Raw genomic sequence first — 19,434 nt, 5'->3', positions numbered from 1 at the left:
TGCAGTTATTATATTTCGTGCTAATGTCGGCAGCATTCACAGTATTTCTGTTGTACAGTTAAGACACACCATAGGGAAAAGAAAGGTCATTTAAAACAAGGTGACCATCAGAGCACCACTGGTATTTTAACCCATCTCATGTAAATGGGGAAGTGTATTTCAACCTTCTGTATAGGATGGAAGCTGCTGAGGTATTAACTGACCTATAGAAACTTGCTTAGGTCACTGGAAGTTTTGCAATACATATGCAAAAGAATGATTTCTGCAACACCCTGGTCACACAGACATCTTTGCAGAGTAAAAGTAAAAAGGATTTAAAAACCAAGGCTAGCAGAAATTGGAGAAGCAAAAAAATTAGCTTGGGAGAACACCATTTTAAAAACTGCCTACAGTATCCTGCTGTTGCTGAATGTACTTCAAATGTTCAACACTAAGAAATTTTCACGTGCAATGTTTAAAATATTTTTTCTTTCCTGAACAGTAAGAATCACAGGCCATGTCAGTTTTTGTACTACTCACAAACAGATACAGCTTCACTAGCAAGAGTTCAATTAAGAACATATCCCTCTTCAGGTAATGCCCAGCACAAAGGAAAATACTGTTCTTATCCAAAAGCTATTAACAAATTTTTCATTTTTCTTCAGTTAATTCTTAAACACCTAACACTTGTTTGTGGTTTTAGTCTCTCTGAAAAGCAGTTTCTTGCTTAAATCAGCTCAAGATTTCCCTCAGCTTTACCAGTTTCAAGCTGCATGTTCTAGCAGTTGTTGCTTCTGTGAAAATATGAGCAAGCATTGTAAGCCAGTCTTTGGCTGTAGGAACTGAGAAAATCTTTAAAACTGCCTGAATCAAGTACCACCAACAGTTCAGGATATTAAGATATAATTTTTCTAAGGTATAACCTTATACAGGAATTCAGTGTGACCTACTAAACAAATAGCAAATCCAAAGTTAAGTTCAAAATATATGGTTACGGCAAAGGTTAATCAACAGACTGTAAGAACAAATTATTTTACAATACCAGCTTGTATGTCATTTCCAAAACCAGTATAGTATCAGTCTCGTAATTAACTTGAAAAAAAATGCCTACGTAATTGTCAGGATGGGACCAAGACCACTTAAGCAGTAGGTAGAAAAAGGCATTTCTTAACAATCTAATGTCAGTCATCCAATTTCAAGAGTCAGAAGGCTCAAGTTGTGTAAGCTGAGTATTATACCTGACTAGACAAAGGGTCCACAAATGTTGTCTGCTGATAAGGGGCTGGAAACTTCAGGAGTTGCAAAGCTTAGAGTTTTTCCTTTTGCAATAATGCTACCTTCTACGTTGTCTTACCATCTTTTACTCACTTCCTCTTCAAGCTAGGAACTTAAAAGCTAAGAAATTATACTACACACGTAACTGGAAATACAGAAAAGAGCAAAGTAATTCCTGTTAATACATGTCTGGTTATGTACAATCCAGCTTGGATGCTTTATCCATTCAGTTGGATAGACAAATCCTTATGAGAGAAAAACGTCATTTCCAACACACCGAGACATGTCCTCCATAGCTTCACAAAACAGACTGAAAGGGAATTATCATCATACTGAAATAATCAAATGTTTTCTGGCTATTTTCTGGGATTCTGAAGGGACTTTAAAGAATTGCAACTTGACTATACCCCAGTTAGGTCATTTTTCTCCACGATACTCTTGACTGGTACCAAGTGCAAGGTCTTGCACATGGGTCAGGGCAATCCCAAGCACACAGGCTGGGCAGAGAAGGAATTGAGAACAGCCTGCAGGAGGACTTGAGAGTGATGGTTGACAAGAAACTCAACACAAGCCGGCAATGTGCACCTGTAGCCCAGAAAACCAACCATGTCCCGGGCTGCATCAAAAGAAGTGTGGCCAGCAGGTCAAGGGGGGGGATTCTCCCCCTCTACTCGGCTCTCGTGAGACCCCACCTGGAGTACTGTGTCAAGCTCTACAACCCTCAACACAAGAAGGACATGGAGCTGTAGGACTGAGTCCAGAGGAGGGCTACAAAAATGATGAGGAGTACTGGAGCACCTCTCCTATGAAGACAGGCTGAGGAAATTTGGGTTGTTCAGCCTGGAGAAGCAAAAGCTCTGGGGAGACCTTATAGCAGCTTTCCAGCACCTAAAGGGGCTACAGGAAAACTGAGGAGGGACTTTTTACAAAGGCATGTAGTCATAGGACAAGGGGTAATGGTTTTAAACTGGAAGAGGGCAGATTTAGATTAGACATTAGGAAGAAATTCTTAAGTGTGAGGGTGGCGAGACATTGGCACAAGTTGCCCAGGGAAGTTGCAGAAGCCCCATCCCTGGAAGTGTTCAAGGCAAGGTTGGAAGGGGCTTTGAGCAACCCAACCCAAAGCATCCTATGATTCTTTTACCATCAAAATAAGTTTTAAGAGAAGAAACATGGTAAAACTAGAAAATTCATAGAGGACTTCAGATTCCATTAGTTTTTTTCTCTGCTAAATTCTTGAATATGATAATCTGTTTGATAACGATTTAAAACAAACACACACAAACCCCTACTTTTTCCACCTTAAAAGCAAAACTAGTGAAATTGGAAATACAGAATTCAGAATGGACTCCAGTCAAAATGTAATGACTGCATGAAAGTACACTATTACAGATTTTTAAAATACAGACTGTCCTTTTCACAGATGTGAAACTGTAACGCTAAGAAGGGTTCTTACCATTAAAAGGAAATAAAACTTGAGTGAGACGTTTTATTAATCCATTTTGAATAAAAGCCTTTGTGCTGGTTTTGTTTGCGAGTTAATTTTCTCCATAGTCACTGGTATGGGGCTATGTTTCGGATTTGTGCTGAAAACAGCACTGACAATTCAGGGATGTTTTTGTTACAGTTGAGCAGTGCTTACACAGAGTCAAGGCCTTTTCGGTTCCTCACATCGCCCAATCAGCAAGCAGACTGGGGGTGCACAAGAAGCTGAGAGGGGACACAGCTGGGACAACTGACCCCAACTGGCCAAAGGGATACTCTTTATCATATTATGCCTAGCATATAAAGCTGGACAAAGAAGAATGTGGTGATGTTTGGAGTCATGGTATTTCGTCTTCCCAAGAAATCATTATGTGTGATGGAACCTTGTTTTCCTGGGGATGACTGAACACCTGCCTACTGATGGGAAGTGATGAATGAATTCCTTGTTTTGCTTTGCTTGGGTGCATGGCTTTTGCGTTACTCATTAAACTGTCTTTATCTCAACCCACGAGCTTTCTCACTTCTACCCCTCTGATTCTCTCCCCCATTCCACTGGGTGGGAGTAAGCAGCTGTGTGCTTAGTTGCTGGGAAGATTTAAACCACAACAGCATTTTTCCTTACTTTTCCAGTTTCAGAGAGTCAGAAGATCATGGCCCTCATGGTACATCAACTAATTCTCACTACAACTCAACAGCTCTGAATAAACTAGCTTAATTTTAATAACTTGCAGAAGTCCTGCTTTGCCTGTTGTGGAGAAAATATTACAGTTCAGGTAAACAAACTAACTAAACAAAGTAACTATCCAAAAAATTAGGATAGCGTGTGCACTGACTAAGCGTGGTTACTCCTAATATGCTCCCAATCTCTGAAAAGAGACACTAACCTAATTTTACCTTAATTATAAAAGACTGTATTAATGATTTTATGCTCCTCAAGTAGTATGCTGTCAAACCTGCATAACTGAGCTGCCAGTTTTACATTACAAGAAACTAGAAAATTCAGCTATAAAGTTATACTTCACTGACTAATGTAATTTCTGTAGGTAGTCTTCATATAATCACTGCACATATAGTATTTTTTTAAGCTTGAGGAAATTTAGATATAGCAGTCATGGAGATGGGAAGCTGCACAACTGTGTGGCTACTGTCCTGCCATATGAACCTGACAAAAAAAGCAAAGTAGATAGAGTTATGGACAAGAGAAGACAAACTGAGCCATAAACACTTTAACCATCTAAGTCTTGTCTTTACTAAATTCGCATCTGGTAAAGGATTATTGTTTGATACAGGAATATTTTAAAAGTGCACATTAGTGCCAAGACAACTGAACCTTCTCCAAAAGTGCTATCCAAGTCCTGTAAACTGTTAGTAAACCTGCCTATTTAGAAAAATGTAAAATAATCCATGAGATCAAAGTTGCCTAGGCCTCTCTGAATTGGACTGTGATAGGACCTAGAAAATAACAGGAAAAGCAAGCAGCATATGCAAGATCTGTAAGACATCTAACAGCTACTAACTTGTACCAAAAGAGAAATAATTTGACAGCCACATGCTTAAGAACATTATTCAGTTTACATTGCAGAATATAAGACCCTATAAATAAAGTATAGGGGAGAGACACTGGTGAAAATCACAGTTCCCTCACCTTTCCTGGCTAGAGAGAAATGTTTTATGCAGATCCTCTGTCCCAGGCAGTTGTCTATTAAACTGAATTAATTTTTTTTTAATTAGAATGTTTCACTGAAAAGTGCCATTTGAAAATGCTTCCACTTAAATAGACTTTACGTTAAATTAACAAAACTGAGGTGCCCCAGCTTTTTACCACTGCAATATTTCTAAAATAAAGCACTTCAGTTAATTCGAATTGCAGGCTTGGCACACTTTGATTTTATTTTATCCCACAAATATCACTGTTGTTTTTAAAGGTCAATCTAAGTATTTTCACTGACATAATGTTTCCAGAAATTTCCATCAGAGACGCCATACATTGTTTTTCTTTTGCTTTGGAATAGCATGTCATAGAACACTTCACAATGTAACATACTCAGGGAAAGCTAACATTGTATTTTTCATTATTTATGTAAGCTACACCTTCCAATGTGAGAAGCTGGTCATGCATTAATGACTAAAAGAGCAAAAATTGCATCTTGCTATTTGTGAATTTTATTTCTATGAGTTGCAGATACCATTTTATTGATTAAATAAAAATCTACATGCAATCTATAAATACATGTCTAAATTCAAATCTGATAAACTGAAATAAAAGCAAAGCATGTCTTAGGCCAGAGACACAATTCCAAGTTAATGACTGAACTGGTACCTATGTTATTGGCAGATGGAGAAAGCCCAAGAACTGCTCCATGAAGGTTAGATTAATCCTCATACGATCATGCAAAGACAATCCACACTGAATCCTTCCATCCATGCCAGTATCCAACTCACAGATGTGCTTAATTTCAATGCAATTTATTCTCCAGGCACTTCACTCCAAATGACACCCATCACCTTTTCTTAAGGATCTAAAACTCATTACCGTGGAAGAGAGGGCTAATTATAGTCCTCAGTTTCTCTGAGGCTTTAATACAAAGCTTTTTACTACATAATTCAGACAGCACTATTGTCACAGCTGTTGCTAAAGCAAAGGTGAACTGTGGTCCATATGCTACAAATACACAAACAACCACAACTGACCATGCTGATAAATCTAATTAATAAACTGAAGACTAGATTACTCACACTTAATTTTTAATAGAATTTACACCGTTGCATGTTGAGCACTTTATTTTCCTAACTTGTTGAACTGCAACAATTTGTGAAGAAGTACTCCTTTTTTTTTTCCAGCAAGGTGATGGATTTTAAAATGCAATTAAGTTACACTTGAAGGGTCACAAAATGTTTTAGTTATGTTGATAAAAACACAAAACACACACCAAAACTGGATTATCGCCACTATATATCTTAATTACTTAAAATTAAGTATTTTTAAAAATCCTAAAATAAGAGTGTTACGTATTTCATGTCAGCCTGTTTTGAGAATAATAGTTACAGCTGTTTGCCTACCATAATTCCCCCATGAATGAAAATGATGCTGCTGTAAATACATATTCGTAGGGCAGTAATTCTGAGGGAAAACTAAAGCTGATCGTTGCAGTCTTCCCTGAGATGCAGGTGATAACACCCACCTTTTAGAGAGGTAGCTCAGTCTCTCTAACATTATTTCACAAGTCACAGGCTTGTTTTGTAGAAGATTTTCAGTTCTGTCGCTTTCTTACTGTAGAAGGAACAGAATAAATTTGCTTATTTTCCAAACTGGAAATTACTTTAGCAGAAAGGAGACCCAGAAGCTACACATCTTTATGGGAATATTCTGGCAATACAGAAGCACTATATAAGAAGCATGATTCCTTTCTAATTTCATTCACACACCATTTGAACAGAAACCAGAAGCAACTGAAACAGAACAGACTTCAACTACCTTAAATTTGTACCAAGACTGACATATACACTGAAGTAGCATTATGGAGTAGATAGTTCTCAGTCTTTCCTTTTTACATTGTATGTTGAGGCACCTACACAAGAGAGAGACACTGCCCTTTGCTAGCTGTTCATCCAGGCCATCAAACTACTGAGTTTCGGCCCTGTTTTCCAGCAGTGCCATCACTAACTTACCACTAAGCCCTGTGACAAAACATAAAACTGAGAGAAAAGCAGCTAAGCAGCAGAAATAAGGAAAAGATTTGTTCCTGTATCAAGAGGCTGTTCACCTCTGCAAAAAAATAACTCGAGCTCTTCACATTAAACTCACAGGACACGATCCGGAGGCACATCTCAATTCATATTCCTTTCTTGCCTATAACAGTTGCCACGGGAGACAAAAATTAGAGCTTGCAAAAACACAAGTGGCCTTTTCAGGAATTTGACATTATTGTCTGCATGTTTTGGCACACATGATGATATTTATGTCTGAAACACAAATTTATACTGACAGTAGTATGCCTTATAGAACTTAATTGATATCTCACATAATCCAGTAGTCATTTACCTTTGTATTTTGCAGGTTCATACTACAAGGAACTCGAGCTCCCCCCACTGCTAATTATTCCTACTGTTTAATCACAGCAGTCATACTCTTCTAGATCTGCTGAGACATTGGCTGTCGAATAACTTTTTCTTATTTCTAAAAGAATCTAAGGCAAATGTTCAAACATGACTCTGTGCTTTTCAGTGGACAAATATCTAAGTTATTAGTCAATTATATATACACCAACCTTTTACATGAGTGATAAAAAAAAATACTCAAGTTATCTGAAACTAATTTACATTCACATTAACATACCACTGATGAGTATGTTAGTAAGCAACATGAGTGTTGAATGTATTAGACTATGTTCAGAGTTTAGAAAGTTATTGTGAAGAAATCGCAACAAGTGGGAGCCTTCAGCTGTATCTTGGCAATTAGCACTCGAGGCTAAAACTCACTTCACCCCATCCCCCCAAAATACAATCATCTTCAACTTAAAAGGATTCATAAAATGCTTAACAATTCTTAACAACAAAACCCAAGTTAGCCACAAAAAAATACCAAGTAACTACAACAGAAACATTAAAGCTACTGTTGGTCTTAATGGGGTAAATCTAATCTAAAAAATTATCTATTATTTCAAGAAAAAAATGCTTCTTTCATCGTCTTGTTTGCACTAAGACTATTCACCACTAGAATCATTGAGTTCAGTGAAGACATCTGAAGTCCAACTAAAATCCTAACTTATATCAGGAAGCAAATACACTGATGTGGGACTTGGTGCTGTGATCTAGCCAATGTGGTGATGTTAGGTCATAGGCTGGACTTCATGATCTTAAAGGTCTTTTCAGCCTTGGTGGTGATTCTACGATTCTGATTCTGTGATTCTGTATCTATCCATTTTGAGTAATTATACCTGTATAAATCCACTGAAGGCAGTCCATTCACAGGATTGTAATTTTAAAGCATTATTTGACACACAATTCCATTAATGAACCTGTGTGAATGTAATTTTACTGTCAAGGTGAATAATTTTACTGAAACCCTCTAAATTCTGTACAGCAAATTTAATGTCTTTGGTAACTGATATTATTCCCATAACTGAAGTTATGTCTATCTTCTAATTTTTCCTTGTTTTTCATTACAAAACAGCATAAGCATGTAAACTTTGTCATAAAACAGATGAGGCTTTCTGTTCCTGTTTAAAATAGCTATATGCTTGTATCAGAAACAAGCTTTACAGTATCTTCTAACAGGACTTCAAAATAAGTGCATTTTACAATGAGATGTTTCACCATTTTTACTGTCCTTCCCAAAACACTTACTGAAATTTATACCTGTATCAGTAATTAGATACAGGTAGGAGACATTAAAGAGTTCTGCTTCAAACAAACAGTTTTATCCCAAAATTCACACAGGGTTACATGGAATGTCAGCAACGTTTGGACAAGTTGGTTAGCCCAAACTCTCGAATTACTGTGCATCTGTTGACTTTCAATAATTGCTCATATACACTGAGGCCATGAAAATTGCAAACTTATTCAACCTTCCTATTCTGAAGTCTACTGATTCAACATAATAATTTAACATGGTACTAAATTAAACACATAGCTTGAATTATTCTTTCTCCAGGTTCCAGACTAAGACTACAGTGTGACGTGAAGACTGAGAATGTTTACCTTTCAGTGTTACGACGGCTTGTTCCTGTAATGATATTTAGTTACAGACAAACTTATTTTTAAACCATACATTTTTTAAATTGCAACTCCTCAAATATTTCAATTATATTGTCCATCCTAAAAATTATTTACTTATGTAAATAATGACTAAACTTTACATCATGTTAGACAGAATCCAAGGGAATTATTCCAGCAGAGCCATAACTCTAAATAATATTTTATAAGTGACCCTAGAGTGCAGTGTGTTCCTACAAGTCTATTAACCATTACTTACCTAAACTATCACCAGGAAATGTCACCTACATCTTTGTATCAGTGTATGACACAACTGTCACTATCCTTGAAGAACCAAGCAGCTCAACACTTGTTTTACACTTAAGCCTGGGCAAGATCTCAGGAGTAGAAAGGTCCAGCATATAAATGCTTTGAACATGCCTAACAAAAAAACCTGACTACCTCATATTGTGTAATAGCTACTATGTCCAACCCTTCACTCAAAATTTCAACAAGTGGAGGAAGACCACTTGCTCAGGATATCAGACATGCAGATTCTAAAATCCTTCTCAGTAGCAGGACAGACATGCATTTGTCACTATCTATTAGTCTTCAACTGGCTCCAAGATTTTATGGGATCGTGAGCAATCCCTTCTCTTGACAAAGGAGTGCTACATCATAGTGCAAAAGACATTAATTAGAACAGAGAAAAAGCCTAAAAGACAGAATATTATTATCATAAAATTAATGTATTTAAACTCTGAGGAGGTAAAAATCTCTCCAATGTTTTCTGTTGCCTAACAAAATGTTAATCCCTTACTCAGCAGTATAGGAGTTGCAAGTTCCATTTTGCATGCTCATACATCTCAAATTTTTATTGACACCAAAGGACTGACCTGTTCAACAACAGCATCACACCAGCAAAGTCACCTTTTGATCTTTTCAATTCACTTTTTTTGGTGTAGAAATTGAGATTTAAAATTTTACTTACTGCATGGGTTTACAAGGCAATGACACTAAACTAAATGCATTTCCACACATTAAAATTCATATCGTTAAAAATGCTAAAGATCCAACTTTAACAAAAAAACTCTAAAATGGAATACTCAACACAGAAAAGTTGACATCAAGAAATACACGAAAGTTACTTTTCCTGTTTATTAGTTCAAACTCATGTTGAAAAATCACATTTGTGAAGTCTATCAAAAGTTAATAAATGTCCTTTATGCATAAGAATTCTGACACAGTACTTGTACTATATAATTGCGTAACATTTCCCTCCCACCCCCGGGCTCAGTCTTCCTTCAGCTTACAGAAGGAATCTGCTCTGGAAACAAATCAGAGGCTATTCATAAGGCTGCAAGGTCTGTTATATACATGACTCTCCAACTTCAAGCAAAAATTAAATAGAAGTAATGAAAGAAAGAGGCTGCAGATCAGATAGCAGGAAACAGAAAAATGTTACTCTTGGGAATCTCATTCTATTTCTATTACTAAGGGTAAATATTTCTATGCTCCTTTTCTCCTGCATGCTTCAAGACTAATTTGAAAAAGCACTGATTAGTGATATTTGTATTCAAAATTAACAAAATCTGTTCTAATACTATCACACACATCATGACGCAAAAAAGTCAAGTTAGTTTAAAAGTCAGGTCCTATAATTGCCCCAGTTTGACTTCCAAAGTTATAAAGACCAACTCTTGCATCTCAGTTCCCAACTTGCATGATTACATACTCTCCTCAAGAACATTTAAAAAATAAGTATTTGCGAAGCATTCCAACTTTACAATACATGTCACATGCCTGTGAGGAAATTATGAATTCTATCTCTGCAGTAGGGCTTAATAATATGAAGTGATTAAGACAAAGGACTACACATTGAACACCAGAGACAGATCAAAATACTTAAGCATAAAAGACAGGAGTGGAAGCCATCTCAAGAGTCTATCCCTTTTCCAGTAAGGCCAATCTTAGGAGACATTAATATAACCTGTTGTATTTTTAAAAACAAAAAATTCCTCCAGTAAGAAGGCTACATTCATTCCAGTCACTGAAATAGCTGAAAGAAAAAAGTAATGACAGACTTAAAAACTACCACAATGCATTCACAAAGATGCCAAATGCAGACTACACAGGTAATGTGAACTACAGAATTCCCTATCATTCGTTCTTATATGAAGTACACCAGACCTCTGAGCTTCTTCCTTACTATGCAAGGTCTTCAGTGAGGGGAAAAAAAAAAAAAAAAAAAAAGCAATTCAAGCAATGAATTCCTGTGTGTGAAATAATGCCTCTTTGCCCAGCCAATCCTTATTTTGTACTTCCGGCTCCTCAGGCCATCAGTTCTTCTTCCCCACTCTGGCCTCTCTCAGTACATACTTCCCACCCATTCTCATCCCTGAAATGCTTCCCTTGACCGTACACACAATTTCAAAGTACCATTCTGTCTTGGCTTCTTCCTAAGGTTGTTTCACAGCTCTTCTTCTGTCTCTACTAAGGACGCTTGTATCTGCCCCACCAACTCGTTTATCCAAGTCCTCACATTCAGTCATTACCTTCTCAGGAACTCCAAGCTCCTACCCTCCTCCCAATTCCTGTCCTTCAAACTCCCATTTCCTTCCAACCCTGTGTAAGTCTGGTCCAGACCATCACTCTTCTCTTCCATGTGGTCTCCCTTTCAGTCACCTGCAACCTCAGTTTTTGACTTTTCCACATTCAAATGAATCAGCATTGTGGATAAGCAGGGAATGGACACCAGAAAATGGAGCATCTGTGCTGCATCTTACTGCTTAGAACTGCACTTATTAGGAAATTCCTGTTGTGCATACAAAATTTTTCTACATTAATGTGGACAATCAGAGAATTCATTTAATTCTTCAGACACTAGCAACTTGCTTGGTTTTTGGAAAGTCACCTCACTCTCAAAGTTTATATTCCTTTCAAAAGGAATGGAGGTGTTCCCTTAACTTGAATAAAAGGTCAGAAGTAATTTTTAAACATTTTTTCTCTATTTTGACTTTGAGCTTTATTAAAAGAATCAGTCAATAAAGGGCAATCACCCAGCATGGAAGATTTTACCCCAAATGACTGAGGTTTAGGTTAAGAAGTAAAATCAATGCCTTTACAGTAAGCGTTGGAAAACTAAAGAGGAGTCACTATCAGTCCTATACAAAACAACAAAGTGACTACTAACTGTTAAGCTATGTTTTAACTCCTTGCAACTGCCAAATTAATAGGATATGGACACACTGAAGTTCTTCTGTGTTACAGGCTATACCTTGACATGAGCTTTTAAGGAAACTGCCAGGAAGAATCAATCACCATTGAGCATACAACTAGAAGAAAATTAATTTATTACTATTAAAAAAAAAATAATAAAAATTTTAAAAGTGTAGCATCCATGCAGTAAAAGCAATCATAATTCCTTAGTCTGAAGTACAAATTCAACAGACAAATTATCAGGCAGACTTTTAAATTTTCTCTTCAGGATAAAATAAAACAAAATTAAACTTATTTTAGATCTCCACAAACACTGCCCATGAGTTCTCACCAGTCTTACAAGAATTTTCCCAGCTTTTAGACTACAAAAAACAGGTTCCAAATTATTTCTTCTACAGATGCTAAAGCAGCTGCTATACAAAGCATCTAACAAGGGGTGTCTACATTATACTCCCATCCTTAATATCCAGCAAGCATAACTGAAGGAAAGGAGAAAGAGCAATTTATCTGAAAAGAACATACAAGAAACGGAGACAGTTTTTATTAGAATGTAAGACTTGAAAACAAAATTTCAGAGACAAAGTATATGTAATCTCATCCTTTCTGGTCAATACAGAGATTGTTAGTGCTAACATGAGAGAGAAGTTGCTCTATCACAGACATGAGCTTGATAAATTCCAATATATTAAAAAACCAAAACAGGTTAGTACTTATAGTATTATAGTATTAAGAAGTTTCAGAATTATGGCTGCTTACACCTACAGTTTTGTCCCTTGTGCATTATGATATTATTTAATTAAATTATATACTTTTTTTTGTTATTCACAGGATCTCTGTTGCCTATATGGCACATGACAAATATGCCATGAAACAAATCAGAGAGAGTAAAAAGGAGGTGCCTTCTGTGAGACATTACATTTTTTCACTACAGAATTTTAATAAAATTTAGTTTATATATCAAATTTATTACAATTTCCTATCCAAGGGATCTTTTTGCTGGAAACTGCCATTTATACAAAACAACTCTTGTCTAAAAACCAAAACAAAACATTTTAAAAAAAACAAACCACAAAATTTATTTCACAGAAAACTTCTATCACAAGTAAAGGCAGACAGAAAAAGAGGAAAAAGGAAAAGAGTGAGTACTGCTTATTCTACCTGTCCCATAATATACTCTCAGCCTCTGGGCCATGCCTACAGCGTATGACTTAAAAAATCATGGGGAGAAAAACAGCTGAAGAACTTGTCTGCACAATACAGATTACAGGCATTTGGTCCTGGACTTCCTGTGTCCCAAAAGCAATGCTCTGGCTAGGAATACACTTACTAGGCTCAAGTGTGAAGTGAAGTGTTGCTTTCCTATCAGAGTCACACAGCACCTGGACAGCAGAGTGACACAGCAATGAAATTATCTGACCAGCAGGCTGCAGAGGTTTCCATTCAATAAGTTTCCATCAACTGCAACAATTATCAGTTTAAAAGGCAGAGTTTTACTGCTAACAGCCAATAACTACTGCTTCGGATACTCTCCAGGTTTGCTAGTTCCTGCTGGAAGTTCACAGAGTAGCATTTTTAATCTCTGCAACCAATATTGCAAACAAGCCACTTAATTACTTGGTGGATCTGGGTTACTATCTAGTTGTTGTCTCTGTACTTCCTGACAAACTTTAAAGAGATTTTGGTTTCTTCACAATTCTTTTCCAGCTGTTAGCATGTCCAAGGCAGTTGACACTTAGCAAACATTTAAGGCCATCAGCAAAAACCCATTCTGTACTTCTAAGGGATAGATCAAGAGTTAAAATACAGTGCACTGACAACAACAAATAAGAAACTCAATGTTATGAATTTACTGTAATTTGCAACAAAGTAACACTACAACTCCCAAGAATAAAGCATGTCAAATTACAGGAGGTTTATAAGCACTTTTAAAACTGACTATTTTGACTCAGTTTCAGCCTTCCATGAGTAAAATGGAAGCAGTATTTTTCAAAGTGAAAAAAAAAAAGTTCTCTACTGTATGTGAAGAGCAGATATTTATTTTTATATAATCCCTACAAATTAACAGAAGAAAACACTTCAGCATTGGATGTATACAGCAAGTAATAAGGCAGCAGGCTGTACACTGAATGACAAACAAATACATAAATAAGGCTATAACAGTGCAACTGTCAGCTGGCATTTCCCATGCACTGTATGAGGCATTGAATTGGGACTGCAAGGGCAAGGGGGAAGTACAATAATGTAGTTAGAAGACCAGCATATGGAGAAGGGGCCTGGATTATTTTTGTTTCTGTAATCTTATTCTGCTGTTTCCTTACCCAAGCCCTTTACTTTGCAGCCTATCATTTTTTTTAAGTTGTCCCTCCAAAAAGCACTGCATGTCCACACATACACACTGCTACAAAAACCAAAGTGCTTCAAATAAAACCACAGCAATAATCTAGAAAATTAAAATACCCACTGATATAAAAAATGTTGACATTCCTGATTGGAAAACCCCTTAAAAACAACAGATAAAAACACCGAAGGCCACGAAACGGAACTCTTCTAGATTTATTTTTTTTACTTTAACATGAAAAACAGTCTTCAATGTTTATGTTTTCTGAACTTACTGGTGTAAACCAAGTAGTCACCTTGAAATACAGTATCAACAACCATGTTCAAGTTGACTAGAATTCCTTTTAGTTTTTACATACAGGTGGGATAAAATCCTTTTTCCCCTCTCTTTTGCTAATGAGATTTTCCACAGTGAACAGCAGGGACAAGAAGTAAGACACAAATCATAGGTCCTGCACAATCTTCCCAAACACAGTTTCCTCACTGCTGGGGTGCAGCAGTTGTTGCACTTCTCTCACATGTACTTTGGGGGACATGATCAGCTACCAAGAAGTATACTTGTAATATATAGATTAACTATATTAAAGATTTTTAGAACATGAGCCTTTAACAATTGTAATTTCAAAAAGGCTTAATTAAATTAAAAAGGATCACTATTGTACGGGGTTATTAGCAGTAATACACAGGTATCCAATTTCAAGCATTTTTTTGTGGGTGTATCTGTGCAACCGAGTGTTACTGATGATGATTCAATATCAGAAGCTAACCTAACCTGTACTACTTCTAACAAAGGCATAGGAAAAGCAAGATTGAAATAAGCAGAACAACACTGAAATGGCCATTTTTTGGCCATTAACTATTTCTAGTGATGTATTTCATGAAACTGAATAGCTACCCTAATACTGGATGACCCACCTTATACCTACCAGACAACAAGTTCTAAACCTATCACTATTCATATTTTTTAAATTAAGTACAGCCATAATTTTTATCAAAGTGTCTGCACATTCATTAATGTTAAACACACCTCTAGAATAATTTTTTTAAACAATAGATTTCTGAATTTGAAGACTTAATTCCTTCCCTATGTCTAGATATTCAGAAAAGAGGTGTATTTTTTTTTCCTAGTTAAAGCAATTATCCATTAACTTTACATTTTTTGTGCAATATTTATGAAATTTTGATATCAATTCAGTATCATGACTTCAAAACTTTGTAATATAATAGACACATAGAGATATCACACACGCCACTGAACACAGAAATTTGCAACAGGAGAATTTTTATATCAATCCCTGCCTCTAATCAATTTGCACTTTGACTTTTTCATCTAGTATCCTTCAAAATACAGTTTATTTATATTGCATTTAGGATTAAGGCTGCGTTACCTTAATCATCAGTCAAACACAACAACAAAAACAAGTTGTTCTATCCCAAGGAAATTGCTATTTATTGCCTTGATTCTGCAAGAAGAGTACATGGACTCTCAAGCATGGAATGAAGTTGCACAGGCCTGCCTGTATTCTTAAGTAGCACAGAAATCAGCAAAGAGTTTTAGTGTTATAATTTTACTTCTCTGGTCCTGTTCTGTTTCTCCTAAATAAAAATTAAAATAAACTATTTTACTGCTATGCCTGTTCCTATGTCTTTACTTTTACAAAGTCTAAAAACAGCTTCAAAAGACAGCAAAAGGCTTCAGGGAAATTATTTTTTTTTATAGCTTCAAGTAAAATATTTAGGCAGTTGAGAGGAAAAAAATAAATAAAACCTGTACAAATGAAACAAATTCAAAACGTTCAAGGTAGTAAAAACAACAAAGTAAAAGATACCGAGAAAAAAAGCATTTTCCTCTTTCCATTAAAATAATTGTTACAACTAGCACCTTAAGAATAATGAATTTTATATTTCTACAACAAATAAGGCAGTTAGCTGTTGTGATAAACAGTGGAGCAGTATAAACTCCTAACATTATGGAAAAGATAGCATACAAGTGACATAGCCCTGCTTCACATGCACACACTCTTACATGTGCTAAAAAACACAGTCTAACCCAAAAATTAGTCATCTTATAAACATATCCACAATAAATATATTTTTCTGAGATAAATTTGTCAACTACTTAAACTATGATAACTGAGGATTAATCACATATGGCTTAGAAGAACAAAACAAAAAAACTCATTACAAATCATAAATACACAGCAACTTAAACTTATAAATATGCCTGTTTTTCATATCAGAAAAGTGCAAGCTTTCTGATAAAAAAAAAAAAAAAAAAAAAGCATAAACACAACCCTGGCAAGATAAACTTGACAGGAACTACATAACTACAGGAGCTCATTTCCTGCTCATATCTGGTATATTTAAAGCAAAACTCCTTAAATGAAAAATAAGTCAGAGAAATTTACTACCGATAGCTTTATAAACCCATTTTTGCTAAAACAAGAGTTGCTTGAAAGAGACTACGAAAGAAACGCTACAGCTAATGTCGCTTCCTGATGATGAAAACGACCCAAGAACTACAACTACTTCTGCAGAGTCCTTTCTTTCCTGTAAAGCAGTTACACTCGGCCTCTACGCATGCTAGTACCAGAAGAAAACAGCGATTCTACTGCTACACACGGAGATAGGGACAGTTAGAGACAACTAGTGGCTCCCTCTGCAATTCACAAAGTTTAAAAATAAAAGGCTGCTTTTTCGAAGTGTAAATGGTTCCTCTCCACGCACGTAGGCCTGAGGCCCTGTTGCAAACAGTGTCTAACAGGACCAGGCAGCACAAAGACAGGAATAGGAGATTAGTGGGAGGGAGGGAGGCCGGGATTGGGGCTCAGCAGGATCTTCAGGCTTTTTAAAATTCAAACTGCTCCCTGACCAATACAAATCACGGACACGCTACTGACTACTACAGGGATTTACAGCATTAAAAACACGCCTTCTACGTGACAGCTATATTAACTTCACCCTTTTAAACATGTATCAGGACACTAAGAGGCACGATAACACACTTTTATTATAAGACGCCAAACACAATACACCAGAAAGTTACTCTACGAGATACACTAACCTCTTATTATTACAACAGATCTGCCTGAACAACTAAAAAACCTGCTGGAAAATAAACATATTATGTAATGTAGATACCTGTTTATCATTTCCAAATTCTCTTTCTATATGGAAGATGAAACTTTGTATCTCAAAATTTCCCTCAATTATGTAATTTCTGTAGGAGCACTACTAGTTTCACTGGGTGTCTGTTTTAAATCTACCCCAATTTTTAGTAACACTCGACCACATATAATCTTGAGATTTACTTCACCGTAAATTAGCTACCATTTATTTATAAAGACCTGACACTTAATCAACAGTAATTGACAAAACACATTTGACCTGTTAAAATGACACCTAATTACATATTCAAACATCATGGACACAAACAGCCAATAACAGCGAGATCTCAAAGAGATATGGCCTGACAAGAAAGGATGACACTTTTTAAGCATTCCTCAGTTTTCACTTAATTAAATTTACGTTTGATTCTCAAGTACTTTGGGCAAGATCTCATCTTCACCTTTGTCCCTTACATGTCACAAACGCGGCACTTCACATACAATCTCTCTCCTGTTTTCTGTTTGTTAGAAGCAAAAATTAGTATTTCTTCTGAATTCAGTACATAATTCTGTAACGTACACAGCACACAGACACTGAGATTGTGTGGAGTACTCGACACAATATGCTTGGGTATCTGTATTTCCTGGGTATGCAGGTGTCCGTGTTGTGCCAATTATTCCACAAGCGCTAGTTTTATGCTATAAATACTCTAAGTGATTAACCCACTAATCAATCGCTGCATTCTTTACAGATTAAACCTCCGCACATCGCAAATCTATATGTATTCGAACTTTTGAATGTTCAGAACGCTGTTGGTTAGAAGGAAACGGCAACAGCGAAGAAAGGTGGTATTTTTGTTCCTGGGTATTTACATTGTCTCTCTTCCCCTATTTCTCCACTTACTCCTTCCCCACTTCCGAGGGCTGTCTGCGCTGGGACCGTCCTTCCTTGCCCTGGCGAAGTTGTAAATATGGCAAAGGATCAGCGCACATTTGCGGCTAATTGCATTGTTTCCTCCTCCTCCTCCTCTCCGGGTTGAGGCCTGTCACCGAGAAGCCGCTTCGCCTTTCTAATCCCCGAGCTGGAGTAAAGGCGCTGGCCGGCGGGCCTGCGCTCTGCACCGGGCCTGGGCCTGCCGGCAGCTCGGCAGGAACCAACCTCCCTCGCGAAACCCGAGCGACCGGGAAAGGGGGCCGCGACATAAACACCTCCGGTGGCCACTTAATTCCCTTCTCCCCCGAATAGCAGCTAATCCCCTCTGCTCCCGGCAGTGCTGGGCCGCCTGGGCTGGGAGGCCCGGCCCGCTGCTGGGGAGGGCAGGGAGGGGAAGGGGAGACAAGGAGGGGGGATTACCTGAGCAAATCGGCGTCTGAATCCAACGAGAATCCGAGAGAGGGGGAGAGAAATCCGCCCCCCTCCCTCCTCAGAGGAGCCGCCGCCGCCGCTGGGCCGCCGCCGCCGCCGCGGAGCAGGAGGAGGAGGGGAGATAATATAACAACAATAATCCGGGCCGGGAGGGGGGCTGGCTCCTCTTCCGTCTCCTCCTCAGTGCTGCGAACATGTAGAGCCGGGGGGTGAGCGGCCGAGACAAATCCCTTCCCCCCCCGGAGCCTGCTTCACGACATCAGGACGGGCCGCGCCGCGCCGAACCGGTTCCGAGACACCCTCCGGGCCGCGGGGGAGCAGGGGGGCGGCCGGGGGGGGGCAGCGCTGCCGAGGGGCCGCCGCTCCCGCTGGGCGTGCGAGCGCCGGAGGGCGGGGGAAGGGGGCAGCCTCGGCGCGGCGAGTCGGTACCGACCGGGGGGGGGGGTAAGGGGAAGAGGAGGAGGAGGGGGGGAAGGATCCTGTGTGTGTGTCTCTCTCTCTCGCTCCCTCTCAGAACAAAATGCCGACCGGAAGTGCAGCTGCAGGAATGACTCCCTCCACCGGCGCCAAACACCAACGGCCTCCCCCCTTCCCTCCGCTGCCTCCTCCTCGCCTCCTCGCTCGCTCCGCCGGCCCCGCTTCCGCCGCCGCCGCCGCCTCTCCCCTCCCGGCGCCGCCGCAGCGGAGCGCGTCCCCCCGCCTCGCTCCCCTCCGCCTCTCCGGGCGGCGGCGTCTCCGCCGCGCGGGTCTCTCTCCCTTTCCCCACCCGCTCGGCTGCGGCCGGAGTGTGGCTTTTTTTTTTTTTTTTTTTTTTTTTTTTTTTTTTTTTTTTTTTTTCTAGCCGCCTGCCGGTGCGGGGAAACCGGCGCGGAGCTCACGCCGGAGGCCCGCGCCCGGGAGGAAAGGCAGCCGGCGGATTTGCGAAGAGGTCACCGCTGGAAGCAGCCGCGCACTTGGGGGTTTTGTCTTCCC

The 19,434-nt window shown here is 38.6% G+C and overlaps 1 protein-coding gene across 4 annotated transcripts in view; it reads right to left on the bottom strand.

Moving 5' to 3' along the window:
* The window catches only part of NIPBL (NIPBL cohesin loading factor), a 151,495-nt gene extending 132,439 nt beyond the window's left edge, over positions 1 to 19,056 (bottom strand). For all 4 annotated transcript variants that reach the window (XM_051642398.1, XM_051642402.1, XM_051642400.1 and 1 more), the window contains exon 1: positions 18,451 to 19,056. The gene's annotated coding sequence lies outside the window, so the exon portion shown is untranslated. The remainder of the gene's footprint in view (positions 1 to 18,450) is intronic.
* Between the last annotated feature and the right edge of the window lie 378 nt (positions 19,057 to 19,434).

Source organism: Apus apus, chromosome Z (genome assembly GCF_020740795.1).
Source record: "Apus apus isolate bApuApu2 chromosome Z, bApuApu2.pri.cur, whole genome shotgun sequence".
In the NCBI taxonomy this organism is placed as follows: domain Eukaryota; kingdom Metazoa; phylum Chordata; class Aves; order Apodiformes; family Apodidae; genus Apus; species Apus apus.
Note: the sequence above shows the minus strand (reverse complement) of the source record. Positions and strands in the feature narration are given on the sequence as shown.